Here is a 9,911-nt window from a genome sequence, read left to right on the forward strand (position 1 = left end):
ATATATACAAAAAAATATATCTAAAAAATCTTTTTCTTTATGTTTATTTTTTTTCTTTCTATCTATTTATTTATTTTATTTAGTATTTTTTCTTTACACAGGTTACCTCACTGGGAATTCACTGCACTCTGACGTAGAGATTCCCATTCATTCTTGTTTTATGTTTGTTTATGCGCAGGAACAGAGACAAAGAACATCTCTTAGACTTTGATCTTGAACCTGAAAGGACTTTCAAGCGGCATTTACAACAAGCAAGACTTTACAAGGCTGCAGAATCCACTATGGATCCGAATAATACTGATAATGCCAATGTGGCAAACCCAAATAGAAATGAGCAACAAAGGAGAGTGCTTGGCTCTTACTCTTCTCCTACTACAGATCTTTATGGAAAAAGCATCGTGGTGCCTCCTATTACTGCGAATAACTTTGAGTTGAAGCCTCAGCTGGTTACCTTGGTGCAACAAAACTGCCAGTATCATGGTCTTCCCCACGAAGACCCAAATCAATTTATTTCTAGTTTTCTGCAAATTTGTGATACTGTGAAGACAAATGGAGTAAATCCAGATGTGTACAAACTCATGCTCTTCCCGTTTGCTCTGAGGGATGGAGCAAAGCTATGGCTATATTTCCAACCCAATGAGAGTTTAGATACTTGGAACAAGGTGGTTACTGAGTTTCTCACAAAATTTTTCCCACCAAAGAAGCTAATTAAGCTTAGGATGGAGGTTCAGACCTTCAGGCAAAAAGATGGTGAAACTCTATATGAAGCTTGGGAGAGATACAAGCTACTGACTAGGCAATGCCCTCCAGATATGTTCTCCAAATGGACTCAACTAGATATCTTTTACGAAGGCTTGGGTGAAATGTCCAAGATGTGCTTAGACAATTCTACAGGAGGCTCACTACAAAAGAAGAAGACACCGGAGGAGACCATTGAGCTTATTGAATTGGTTGCAAGCAACCAATATTTATACTCATCTAACAGGAATCCTGTGAACTCTGAAACCCCTTAAAAGAGAGGCGTGTTGGAAGTAGAAGCTATTAATGCTCTTCTTGCTTAGAACAAGCTGATGTCTCAGCAAATAAATCTACTTACTCAACAGATGGGTGGCATGCAAGTCTCAGCTATCAACACCCAAAATCCATCACAGGAAGTCTCCTATGACATGGCAGGTAACTTTATGCAAAATGATAATTATGATTATGCTCAACCCTCTTCTGAAAAGGTGAATTACATGGGGAGTGGTCCTACGAATCCCAACAATGATCCATATTCTAAGATATACAATCAGGGATGGAGGAATCACCCAAATTTTGGATGGAGTGATCAATATCAGAGACCTCAGAACTTCAACAATAGTTCTCAGGACGGTTTCCAACAGAACAATGATTTGGAAGCAATATTGACAAGTTTTAAACAGGAAACCAGAGCATCAATTAAGAACCTGGAGATTCAAATGGGTCAATTAGCCACAAAAGTCACTAAAATTGATCAGAGAACCACTAATAGCCTTCTTGGTAATATAATTCCAAATCCAGGAGAGGAATGTAAGGCTATCACCTTGATAAGTGGACAAGTGGCAAGTACAGACGCACAAGTTATGCAGGAAACCAGAGCCTCCATTAAAAATTTAGAGGTGCTAGTGGGCCAACTGAGCAAGCAATTACTTGAGAGGTCTGCAAGTACATTTCAAGGTGATATAGTGGTAAACCTAGGAGAAGATTGCAAGGTTATTCAATTGAGAAGTGGTAAAGTAGCTAGCTCTGAGACCAAGGCCAATGAAGAGTTAGTTGAAAAAGAAGCTCCAGAGGAGAAGAAGGGAGAAGTAGAGCACGCCCCTCCAAAGCATGCGGACAACCCATTCCCAGACTCTCTTGACACTTATCCTACTTTGCCAAAGGCTCCTGAGTACAAGCCTAAGATGCCGTACCCTCAGAGGTTTTAAAAGGAGACCAAGGATAAGTAGTTTTCAAAGTTTTTGGAAGTCTTCAAAAAGTTACAAATCAATATTCCTTTTGCTGAGGTTTTAGAGCAAATGCCTATCTATGTCAAGTTCATGAAGGAACTGTTGTCAAAGAAAAAAGTGTTTAAAGGGAGATGAGACAGTAGTCCTGACTAAGGAATGTAGTACTATCATTCAGAATAACTTGCCAAGGAAGATGCCAGGGAGCTTTCAAATTTCATGCACCATTGGGAGCACAACCTTTGAGAAAGTCCTATGTGATCTGGGGGCAAGCATAAATCTAATGCCCTTGTCTGTGATGAAGAAGCTGCAAATCCAAGAGGCATAACCCACAAAGATAGCATTGCAGATGGCAGACAAATCTATGAAGCCTGCATACGGATTTAGTGGAAAATATCTTGGTTAAAGTGGGTAAATTCTTCCTCCAAGAAGACTTTGTGATTCTTGACATAGGGGAGGATGAGAATGCCTCTATAATTCTAGGAAGACCATTCCTAGCCATAGAAGAGCTCTGATTGATGTAGAAGTGGGTGAATTAGTGCTTTGAGTGCATGATGAGCAACTAGTCTTCCATGTTTTCAAAGATGTATATTCAGCAGGTGAAGAAGATAGGTGCATGTAGACTGAGCTTATTGATCCAACCCTTCAAAAACCCCCTAATGATACACAGCAGAATCTGCAGCTCAAACCTCCCTTGGCAACAATCAATAAAATTCCTCCTGACATCAAACCTATGTTTGGTGTTGAGAATGCATCATCTACTAATGAGGAGGTTCCCAAAAAGAAGAAAGTACCTAGAGGATGGAGAAACAAAAAGATCCCCACTGTAGCTTTCTCCACAGGAATGAAGGCGGTGTTGACTAGCAATCCAACATAGGTTTATACAGTAATCATAATCCTCTCTCTGGAGCATATTGAGCTACGTTATAGAGACACAGAAAAGAAGTTCAAAGTAAGGGGTGAAGAGATGAGCCCCTATGATCCTCCTCCTTAGAGGAGCTGAACGTCAAGCTAGTGACGATAAAGAAGCGCTTGTCGGGAGGCAACCCTATAAATTCATATCCTTAGCTATTTTTATATTTCGTAGTAGTAGTTTTCTTATTTATTCTATTTTTAGTGAATTATTACTAATCTTCTGATCATGCAGCTACGTTATTCCAGGAACCGAACACCTCAAAAAAAAAAGAGAAGAGAGAGTATCTGACGCGTATGCGTCAGATGGCGTGTGTGAAAAATAAATTTGAACAGAGAGTTGCGCGGGAGTGGTGCCAGAATAGAGCCATTCGCACAAATGATCCCACGCGTTCGCATACCCCACGCGTTCACGTCGTTTGAGATTTTCCCCATTCACGCGGGCGCGTCACCGACGCGGACGCGTGACCTCTAAAATCGACAGAAAACAGTGTTTGGGCAGAGAGTTGTGCTGGCTTGGGGCAAGAAGTGTGCTAAAAGCACAAATTTGGTCACGCAGACGCGTCACTGATGCGTTCGCATCATTTGACCAAACTCCCATCCACACGTGCGTGTGCATGACGCAAACGCGTCGTATGAAAAATTGGCTCCCAAGCCATGTGAACAGAAAGTCGCACAGGCGCGCGGCTGGCTTTGCGCAAATCGCACAAAATCCAGGGCACGTGGATGCGTGCCTGACGCTTACGCGTCATAATAAAGAATGCGCGACGTACGCGATCGCGTGCCGTATGCGAACGCGTCGCTTACGCTGCCCAGTTTTCTTTCTCTCTCTCTTCCAATCCTTATTCTCTCTTATTCTTTTATCCTATTCTTTTTCTTTCTTCATAATGATTTATCTCTTTCTATTTTCAGTTCTTCTTTGCTTGAGGACAAGAAAACCTTTAAGTTTGGTGTTGACACTTCGCTTAAGGGTTTTCTGTTTATTCCTATGGCACCAAAGAGGGAGGCGAATCATCTTCATTGAGGAGCACAACCTGAAGAATAAAGCGACCACTAGGATAACTAAGGTGGTTGAGTTCCTTTCATTTTTTATTCCTCCCCTCTTTTTCTATGTGATGTTCCGGCTTTCTGCTATTTTGCTTTGTTTGTTGCATGATCCTTTATTAGTTAGAATCCTAGGACTAGTTTAGTTTTCTTTTAATTGCCTTAATTCTGAAAAGATGTTTCATGTACAACTCACTGAACTTGAATCTAAAGAGAAAAAGAAATGAAGTGATGTATTACATGAGAAATTGAGTTAATTTTAAGAGTAGTCTTATTTACTTAAATATGGTGGTATTAATTGTAATTCTGAATGCATGATATGAACAGTGCATATTTGAATTTGAATCAAGGGATGTTGATGTATAAGGAACATGAATTTAGAGAACTATTATGACTTCTCTGAAATAAACAAAAATATAATCCTTGAAGCAAAAGAAACAGCAAAAGAAAAAAAATATAAATAAATAAATAATAATAAAAGCAAGGTCCAAGGCTCTGAGCATCAATGACTAGGGAGGTCAGACATGATTAAAAGCTCAAAGAGTTATTTCCCTAGTCATATGCTTGTGGTGTGATTGTGTCAAGTAATCCTTGAGACAGAACACTTAAAGTTGAGACCAAGTGCATTTAACAGAGTATGCCAAAGGCTTTGAGCACCACTGTCTGGAAGTAACTGAAAGAAAAATCAGAACTCAAAGGGAGTTCCCCAGTTAAGTGCTTCTGGTGTTTCTGTGTCAAGTAACTCTTGAGACAAAACATTTAAAGTCACGGCTAGGCTCAAGGTGCAAAGCACCAAAGAAAAATAAATTAAAGTAAATATTGCTCTGTTCAAGGATTAAACTAAAATGTAAAGATCAGAGAATTCATAATATTATCTGGATTCTAATTCCGAATGACAATAACATTCTTGATTCAAAGGAGAGTGAGATGCCAAACCTATTCAGGATTACAGTTATAAACCCCACTATAAAAAGAGACATGAGCTTACTCGAACTCTCATTCTCATGCAAATTCACATCTCAAGCCTATATTAGTTTTGGTTGCTTGAGGATAAGCAACAGTTTAAGTTTGGTGTTGTGATGCGTGAGCATCTTGTCTATCTTTTCCAAGTGAATTTGCATCTAATTTGTTCAGTTTAATTAAGAATTAATTATATTTTAGCCACTATGGATGCTATTTTGAGTTTTGTGCAATTTTATTTATTTTAGGTAGCATTCGGATGGATTTGATGAAGTTTGTGCAGAGAAAAAGAAGAAACCAAAGAGATGACCAGCAAAGACCGACGCGGACGCCTGGCTCACGCGACCGCGCGGAATGGAGAAATCGCAATGACGTGAACGCGTGGACTGAAATCTGCACAAATGACGCGAACGCGTGGACGACGTGGACGCGTCACATGCGCCACGTGCAGAAAAAGCAGAAAAATACTTGGGGCAATTCTGGGCTGTTTTAACCCAGTTTTCATCCCAGAAAACACATATTAGAAGCTGCAGAATGGACAAATCAAGTGGTCCCCACCCATCAACTGAAGATCTGTTAATTTATTTGAATTTAAATTCAAATCTTATCTTTTAGGAAAAGATATTATTTTTAATTTTAGATAATTAGATTTTAATTTTATTAGGATTAGTTATAAAAAGGAATCTGGTGCCATCAGATTGGAACACAGTGCATTTTACCAGAACCCTTATTTTTCTTCTCTGAACCATGAGAAACTAATCCTCCACTGTTAAGGTTAGGAGCTCTGTCTATTTGTATGGATTGATTTGTTTAATCTTTTTAATTTAATCCATGTTTAGATTTATATTTCAATAATTATTTTCGTTCTTTATTTTATGAATATGGGTGGAACGGAAGTATGACCCATGTTCTAATTGAGTTCTTGTAAAACTTGGAAAAGCTCTTTACTTGAACAACAGCTTGAAAACATATTATACTGAATTTCTAATTGTTTGTATTTAACGAGATACGTGACATATAATTCCCTTATTTTTGGATAATTAGGATTCTTTTTGCATATAAACTAGAAATTGATCATCACCCTCTAATTGGAATTAATTGACCAAGGAATTGGCAGTTAATGATTTTTAGAGGAGACTAGGAAGGTCTAAGGAATTAGGGTCTAGTCACATATAGTTTACCATGAATTAAATCTTGCATGATTAAATTAGTTAGTAAGAAAAGTTAATCCGGAAAAATAGATAACTATGAAACCTTAACTGTTTTCTCTATATTTTATTTCCATCTTATTTATCTGCCTGTCTTTAATATTCTTAATTTACTATTTAATGCTCTTTGAACTTCCAAACACTATTTTTTGTTTGTCTAACTAATCCTATCAAACACTATTGTTCCTTAATCCATCAATCCTCGTAGGATCGACCCTTACTCACGTAAGGTATTACTTGGTACGACCCGGTGCACTTGCCGGTTAGTTTCTGGGTTATAAAATACCACACCAGTGCCACACTTGATAAGGATCAAGTTGAGTCACTCAAACAAATGCAAAGTATTAACATGGAACAAGTATTGGTAATGTGATGAATTTCATATGAAAAATCATTTTGAAGTAGTAATTTCAACTCAATTCACTTAATTCCATATGCATTTATAAAAATTTCACCTAATGGTACAATCAGAACATGAGTAATCAAACCAACTAGATACTAGTAAATTAAGGCAAAATATAAGTGCACTGATGAACCAAAACTAATATCAAACAAACACTTGCAATTTATTTAAGTAGTAACAAGTAAACCAAACCTAATATGATGACTAAAATGAAAATAAGATGCAATGAAGACTAAGTAAAACAAGTAGAAAAATAGAGGAAAAGGAGGAAAAGAGAGAGATAGGGGGTGGAAGTGCTTCAGGGCATAATTCAAAGTGCAAGGAAAATGTTGCCCAAAACTGCACTTGTGCGTACGCACAGGTATGTGTGCGTACGAACACTCCGTGAAATAGGGGAGTTGAGCGGACGCACAAGGTTGTGCAAATGCTCTGAACAGAAGGGGGTGTAAGAAGTATGCGTATGCATACAGGTCCGTGCGCACGCATAGAAGCCAAAAATGGGGGAGGTTGTTCACGCACACAGGACGTTCCCTCGCTCCCACTAGAAGGGCTTGCAAATCGTGTGCAGACGCACACTTCTGTGCGACCCCACAGATAACATATGAGAGGGAACGCGTGCGTACGCACACAGCTGTGCACACGCACAGGGCACAGAAAATAGGGCAGCACGCACACACAATCTGTGCTAGCGATGCGACCAGAGGGCATGTTGATGAGCGGATAATTTATACGCTTTTTGGCATTGTTTTTAGTATGTTTTTAGTATGTTTTAGTTGGTTTTTATTATATTTTTATTAGTTTTTAGTTAAAATTCACTTTTCTGGACTTTACTATGAGTTTGTGTATTTTTTTGTGATTTCAGGTATTTTCTGGCTTTAATTGAGGGACCTGAGCAAAAATCTGATTCAGAGGCTACAAAGGACTGCAGATGCTATTGGATTCTGACTCCCTGCACTCGAAGTAGATTTTCTGGAGCTACAAAAGCCCAATTGGCGCGCTCTCAATTGCGTTGGAAAGTAGACATCCTGGGCTTTCCAGCAATGTATAATAGTCCATACTTTACCCGAGATTTAATGGCCCAAACCGGCGTTTCAAATCAGCTCAAAACTGCCCGGCGTTAAACACCGGAACTGGCACAAGAATGGGAGTTAAACGCCCAAACTGGACCATAGCTTGCTTCATACCAACAATCTCCGTGGGATCGACCCTTACTCGTGTAATTTTTATTACTTGGATGACCCAGTGCACTTGCTCTGATCATAATTTCGTGCACCATGTTGTGATAAAGAATTGAGATTGCAATTGAGCGTACCATGTTGATGGCGCCATTGATGATCATAATTTCGTGCACCAAGTTTTTGGCGCTGTTGCCGGGGATTGTTTGAGTTTGGACAACTGATGGTTCATCTTGTTGCTTAGATTAGGTATTTTTCAGAATTTTTAAGAATGAATTCTAGTGTTTCAAGGTGATGTTCTTATCATCACCAAAGCTGATTGATCTTCATCAATTTAGCTCTTGCGAAAAATCCAAAAAATTTACAAAATCATAAAAACCAAAAATATTTCTTGTTTGAGTCTATTGTCTCATTTTAAGTTTGGTGTCAATTGCATGTTTCTGTTCTTCTTGCATTTATCATGTGTCTTCATTGATCTTCAAGTTGTTCTTTATGATTTACTTGCTATGATCTTTAAATTCTATTGTTTTGTGTGTTTTGTTGTTTCTCATATGCATTCTCAATTTGTTAGTGTCAGTAGTATACAAACTTTTAAGTTTGGTGTCTTGCATGCATTGTTTATTTGATTTTAGTTGCATTTTGATTTTTCCTCATCATTAAAAATCCAAAAAAAATTTAATTTGTATCTTTTCAAGTCAATAATACAAAGAATTGAAGATTCAGAACATACAGCAGAGGAATTACACAGAAAAAGCTGGCGTTCAAAACGCCCAGTGAGGAAGGAAAACTGGCGTTTAAATGCCAGCCAGGGCACCTGGTTGGGCGTTTAACGCCCAAAAGGGTAGCATTTTGGGCGTTAAACGCCAGAATGGATACCATTCTGGGCGTTTAACGCCAGGATGGCACAAGAGAGAAGATTTTGTTTTTAATTCAAATTTTTTTTTTCAAGTTTCCATAATTTTTCAAAATCAAATCTTTTTCAAATCATATATTTTTAAAACTATATATTTTCAATCATATCTTTTTAATCACATCTTTTTCAAAAATAGTTTTCAATCATATCTTTTTGATTTCTAATTTCTAATCTTTTTAAAAAATCACTTGATTTCTTTCCCACTCTTGGTTTTCGAAAATCAATCACATCTTTTTGATTTCTTCCCATCTTCTCACATCCTTCTATTTATGGACTAACACTATTCCTCAATGCACAATTCAAACTCAATCTTTCCTTGATAAGTTCGAATTTTCTACCTCTTTTTTTTCTTTTCCTTTCACACCTCAAGGAATCTCTATACTGTGACATAGAGGATTCCATATTTTCTTGTTCTCTTCTCTTTCATATGAGCAGGAGCAAAGACAAAAGCATTCTTGTTGAGATTGACCCTGAACCTGAAAGGACCTTGAAGCGAAAGTTAAGAGAAGTTAAAACACAACTCTCTGTAGAGGACCTAACAGAAATCTTTAAAGAAGAAGACATGGCAGCCGAAAACAACAACAATGCCAACAATGCAAGGAAGGTGCTGGGTGACTTTACTACACCTACTCCCGACTTCTATGGGAGAAGCATCTCTATCCCTGCCATTGGAGCAAACAACTTTGAGCTTAAGCCTCAATTAGTTTCTCTAATGCTATGAAGCTTGGGAAAGATACAAACAATTGATCAGAAAGTGTCTTTCTGACATGCTTTCTGAATGGAGCATCATAGGTATCTTCTATGATGGTCTGTCTGAACTGTCCAAGATGTCATTGGATAGCTTTGCTGGAGGATCTCTTCATCTGAAGAAGACGCCTATAAAAGCTCAAGAACTCATTGAAATGGTTGCAAATAACCAATTCATGTACACTTCTGAAAGAAATCCTGTGAACAATGGGACTAGTCAGAAGAAAGGATTCTGAAAGGAATCCTGTGAATAATGGGACAAATCAGAAGAAATGAGTTCTTAAGATTGATACTCTGAATGCCATATTGGCTCAGAACAAAATATTGAGTTAGCAAGTCAATATGATTTCTCAAAGTCTGTCTGGAATGCAAAATGCACCAAGCAGTACTAAGGAGGCTTCATCTGAGGAAGAAGCTTATGATCCTGAGAATCCTTCAATGGAAGAGGTGAATTACATGGAAGAACCCTATGGAAACACCTATAATCCTTCATGGAGAAACCACCCAAATCTCTCATGGAAGGATCAACAGAGACCTCAACAAGGTTTCAACAACAATAATGGTGGAAGAAACAGGTTTAGCAAT

At 38.2% G+C, this 9,911-nt stretch overlaps 1 non-coding gene across 1 annotated transcript; it reads right to left on the reverse strand.

The window, feature by feature from the left end:
* Window positions 1-710: 710 nt before the first annotated feature.
* Window positions 711-817, reverse strand: LOC127744709 (small nucleolar RNA R71). Its single transcript, XR_008005634.1, has one exon. It is a non-coding gene; the product is annotated as a small nucleolar RNA R71 (small nucleolar RNA).
* Window positions 818-9,911: the final 9,094 nt, after the last annotated feature.

Source organism: Arachis duranensis, unplaced genomic scaffold (genome assembly GCF_000817695.3).
Source record: "Arachis duranensis cultivar V14167 unplaced genomic scaffold, aradu.V14167.gnm2.J7QH unplaced_Scaffold_99373, whole genome shotgun sequence".
NCBI lineage: Eukaryota > Viridiplantae > Streptophyta > Magnoliopsida > Fabales > Fabaceae > Arachis > Arachis duranensis.